Raw genomic sequence first — 5,780 nt, forward strand, 5'->3', positions numbered from 1 at the left:
CATCAAGCGTCGCTTCAACTCCATTCGTGAAAATGTTCAAGATGGAGACATAGATATTTGTAAAGTACATACGGACCTGAATGTAGCAGATCCGTTGACTAAACCTCTCCCTAGAGCAAAACATGATCAACACCAGAATTCCATGGGTGTTCGATTCATCACAATGTAACTAGATTATTGACTCTAGTGCAAGTGGGAGACTGCTGGAAATATGCCCTAGAGGCAATAATAAAAGGATTATTATTATATTTCCTTGTTCATGATAATTGTCTTTTATTCATGCTATAATTGTGTTATCCGGAAATCGTAATACATGTGTGAATACATAGACACCAACATGTCCCTAGTAAGCCTCTAGTTGACTAGCTCGTTGATTAATAGATAGTCATGGTTTCCTGACTATGGACATTGGATGTCATTGATAACGAGATCACATCATTAGGAGAATGATGTGATGGACAAGACCCAATCCTAAACATAGCACAAGATCGTATAGTTCGTTTGCTAGAGTTTTTCCAATGTCAAGTATCTTTTCCTTAGACCATGAGATCGTGTAACTCCCGGATACCGTAGGAGTGCTTTGGGTGTACCAAACGTCACAACGTAACTGGGTGACTATAAAGGTATACTACGGGTATCTCCGAAAGTGTCTATTGGGTTGACACGGATCAAGACTGGGATTTGTCACTCCGTATGACGGAGAGGTATCTCTGGGCCCACTCGGTAATGCATCATCACAACGAGCTCAAAGTGACCAAGTGTCTGGTCACGAGATCATGCATTACGGTACGAGTAAAGTGACTTGCCGGCAACGAGATTGAACGAGGTATTCGGATACCGACGATCGAATCTCGGGCAAGTAACGTACCGATTGACAAAGGGACTTGTATACGGGGTTGCTTGAATCCTCGACATCGTGGTTCATCCGATGAGATCATCGAGGAGCATGTGGGAGCCAACATGGGTATCCAGATCCGCTGTTGGTTATTGACCGGAGAGCCATCTCGGTCATGTCTACATGTCTCCCGAACCCGTAGGGTCTACACACTTAAGGTTCGGTAACGCTAGGGTTGTAGAGATATGAATATGCAGTAACCCGAAAGTTGTTCGGAGTCCCGGATGAGATCCTGGACGTCACGAGGAGTTCCGGAATGGTCTGCAGGTGAAGAATTATATATAGGAAGTGCAGTTTCGGCCATCGGGAGAGTTTCGGGGGTCACCGGTATTGTACCGGGACCACCGAAAGGGTCCCGGGGGTCCACCGGGTGGGGCCACCAATCCTGGAGGGCCCCATGGGCTAAGTGGGGAGGGGAACCAGCCCATATTGGGCTGGTGCGCCCCCCTTGGCCCACCCCATGCGCCTAGGGTTGGGAACCCTAGGGTGGGGGGGCGCCCCACCTGGCTTGGGGGGCACTCCACCCCTTGGCCGCCACCCCCCTAGGAGATCCCATCTCCTAGGGCCGGCGCACCCCCTAGGGGGCCTATATAAAGGGGGGGGGGAAGGGAGGGGCATCAACACCCTTGAGTCTTGGCGCCTCCCTCTCCCCTGCTACACCTCTCCCTCTCGTAGTAGAACGGCGAAGCCCTGCTGCGGTGACCCCTGCATCCACCACCACGCCGTCGTGCTGCTGGATCTTCATCAACCTCTCCTTCCCCCTTGCTGGATCAAGAAGGAGGAGACGTCATGCTGACCGTATGTGTGTTGAACGCGGAGGTGTCGTCCGTTCGGCGCTAGGATCTCCGGTGATTTGGATCACGTCGAGTACGACTTCCTCATCCCCGTTCTTTGAACGCTTCCGCGCGTGATCTACAAAGGTATGTAGATGCAATCCGATCACTCGTTGCTAGATGAACTCATAGATGGATCTTGGTGAAACCGTAGGAAATTTTTTGTTTTCTGCAACGTTCCCCAACAAATCCTACTATCTATAAAGCAAGGTTAGTTGCGAAAGGATTTTCGCAAGTTGAGGGAGTTGATTATGATGAGAGTTTCTCACCAGTAGCTATGCAAAAATCTGTGTGGATTATGATGGCTATTGCTACATATTTTGATTACGAAATTTGGCAGACAGATGTCAAAACTGCTTTCCTAAATGGATATCTGAAAGAGGATGTATATACGATACAACCAGAAGGTTTTGTCAATCCTAAAGATGCTATAAAGTTGTGCAAGTTTCAAAGGTCTATCTATGGTTTGAAGGAAGCATCAAGGAGCTGGAATTAACATTTTGATGAAGTTGTAAAAGAGTTTGGCTTCATTAAAAATGATAAGGAAGCTTGTGTATACAAAAAGTTTAGTGGGAGCTCTATAGCATTTCTAATTTGGATGACATATTGTTGATTGGAATTGATACAAAGTTTCTTAGCACGATAAAAGACTATTTAAAGAGTGTGTTTTCAATGAAAGATTTAGATGAAGCTGCATATATATTGGGCATAAAGATCTATATATATATATATATATATATATATATATATATATATATATATATATATCAAGACGTATAATTGCACTAAGCCAGAGCACGTAATTGACAAGGTTTTAAAGAGGTTTAAAATAGAATGCAAAGAAAGAATTTCTCCCAATGTCACATGGCACAACACTCAACAAGAATCAATGTCCCAAGGCAGTTGATGAGCGAGTGCAGATGAGTGGAGTCCCATATGCCTCTACAATTGGATCCATCATGTATGCTATGATATGTACTAGACCAGATGTTTCTTATGCGCTAAGTGTTAGTAGTAGGTACCAAAGTGATCCCTGAAGGAAATATGCCCTAGAGGCAATAATAAAGTTATTATTTATTTCCTTATAATCATGATAAATGTTTATTATTCATGCTAGAATTGTATTAACCAGAAACATAATACATGTGTGAATACATAGACAAACAAAGTGTCACTAGTATGCCTCTACTTGACTAGCTCGTTAATCAAAGATGGTTATGTTTCCTGACCATGAACAATGAGTTGTTATTTGAGTAACGAGATCACATCATTAGTTGAATGATCTGATTGACATGACCCATTCCATTAGCTTAGCACCTGATCGTTTAGTATGTTGCTATTGCTTTCTTCATGACTTATACATGTTCCTATAACTATGAGATTATGCAACTCCCGTTTGCCGGAGGAACACCTTGGGTGCTACCAAACGTCACAACGTAACTGGGTGATTATAAAGGAGCATTACAGGTGTCTCCAATAGTAGATGTTGGGTTGGCGTATTTCGAGATTAGGATTTGTCACTCCGATTGTCGGAGAGGTATCTCTGGGCCCTCTCGGTAATGCACATCACATAAGCCTTGCAAGCACTGCAACTAATATGTTAGTTGTGAGATGATGTATTACGGAACGAGTAAAGAGACTTGCCAGTAACGAGATTGAACTAGGTATTGGATACCGACGATCGAATCTCGGGCAAGTAACATACCGATGACAAAGGGAACAACGTATGTTGTTATGCGGTCTGACCGATAAAAGATCTTCGTAGAATATGTAGGAGCCAATATGGGCATCCAGGTCCCGCTATTGGTTATTGACTGGAGACGTGTCTCGGTCATGTCTACATTGTTCTCGAACCCGTAGGGTCCGCACGCTTAAGGTTACGATGACAGTTATATTATGAGTTTACATGTTTTGATGTACCGAAGGAGTTCGGAGTCCCGGATGAGATTGGGGACATGATGAGGAGTCTCGAAATGGTCGAGACGTAAAGATTCATATATTGGATGATATGGTTAGGCCAAGGGGTCAAGCCCATGAGGCTTTAGATCGGTACAAAAGGAGTTTTGCGGAGGCCAGGGGGCCAAACGCCGGAGACCCTGGCGTCTGGCCCTGGGCCAGACGCCGAGGCCCATGGCGTCTGGGCCAGACGCCAAGGATTGTGGCGTTTGGTCCTGGAGTCCGAGTGGGACTCTTGCCTTTCGGGAAAAACCGACTTTGAGGAGGCTTTTGCTCCAAGTTTCGACCCCGGGGCTCAACATATAAATAGAGGGGCAGGGCTAGCACCAAAGACAACAATTGATCCCTTGGATCTCTTAGCCGTGTGCGGTGCCCCCCTCCACCATAGTCCACCTCAATAATATCGTAGCTGTGCTTAGGCGAAGCCCTGCGAGGATAGAACATCAAGATCGTCACCACGCCGTCGTGCTAACGGAACTCTCCCTCGACACTCGGCTGGATCGGAGTTCGAGGGACGTCATCGAGCTGAACGTGTGCTAGAACTCGGAGGTGCCGTAGTTTCGGTGCTTGATCGGTCGGGCCGTGAAGACGTACGACTACATCAACCGCGTTGTGCTAACGCTTCCGCTTACGGTCTACAAGGGTATGTAGACAACACTCTCCCCTCTCGTTGCTATACATCACCATGATCTTGCGTGTGCGTAGGAAATTTTTTGAAATTACTACGAAACCCTACAGTGGTATCAGAGCCTAGGTTACTTATGTTGATGTTATATGCACGAGTAGAACACAAGTGAGTTGTGGACGATACAAGTCATACTGCCTACCAGCATGTCATACTTTGGTTCGGTGGTATTGTTGGACGAGACGACCCGGACCAACCTTACGCGTACGCTTACGCGAGACCGGTTCCCTCGACGTGCTTTGCACATAGATGGCTTGCGGGCGACTGTCTCTCCAACTTTAGTTGAACCGAGTATGGCTACGCCCGGTCCTTGAGAAGGTTAAAACGGAGTCTATTTGACAAACTATCATTGTGGTTTTGATGCGTAGGTGAGATTGGTTCTTACTTAAGCCCGTAGCAGCCACGTAAAACATGCAACAACAAAGTAGAGGACGTCTAACTTGTTTTTGCAGGGCATGTTGTGATGTGATATGCTCAAGGCATGATGCTGAATTTTATTGTATGAGATGATCATGTTTTGTAACCGAGTTATCGGCAACTGGCAGGAGCCATATGGTTGTCGCTTTATTGTATGCAATGCAATCGCGATGTAATGCTTTACTTTATTACTAAATGGTAGTGATAGTCGTGGAAGCATAAGATTGGCGAGACGACAACGATGCTACGATGGAGATCAAGGTGTCGCGTCGGTGACGATGGTGATCATGACGGTGCTTCGGAGATGGAGATCATAAGCACAAGATGATGATGACCATATCATATCACTTATATTGATTGCATGTGATGTTTATCTTTTTATGCATCTTATCTTGCTTTGATTGACGGTAGCATTATAAGATGATCTCTCACTAAATTATCAAGAAGTGTTCTCCCTGAGTATGCACCGTTGCCAAAGTTCGTCGTGCCCGGACACCACGTTATGATCGGGTGTGATAAGCTCTACGTCCATCTACAACGGGTGCAAGCCAGTTTTGCACACGCAGAATACTCAGGTTAAACTTGACGAGCCTAGCATATGCAGATATGGCCTCGGGACACGGAGACCGAAAGGTCGAGCGTGAATCATATAGTAGATATGATCAACATAACGATGTTCACCATTGAAAACTACTCCATCTCACGTGATGATCGGTCATGGTTTAGTTGATTTGGATCACGTAATCACTTAGAGGATTAGAGGGATGTCTATCTAAGTGGGAGTTCTTAAATAATATGATTAATTGAACTTAAATTTATCATGAACTTAGTCCTGGTAGTATTTTGCAAATTATGTTGTAGATCAATAGCTCGCATTGTTGCTTCCCTGTGTTTATTTTGATATGTTCCTAGAGAAAATTGTGTTGAAAGATGTTAGTAGCAATGATGCGGATTGGATCCGTGATCTGAGGTTTATCCTCATTGCTGCACAGAA

The sequence above is a fragment of the Triticum dicoccoides genome, chromosome 4A, assembly GCF_002162155.2.
Source record: "Triticum dicoccoides isolate Atlit2015 ecotype Zavitan chromosome 4A, WEW_v2.0, whole genome shotgun sequence".
NCBI lineage: Eukaryota > Viridiplantae > Streptophyta > Magnoliopsida > Poales > Poaceae > Triticum > Triticum dicoccoides.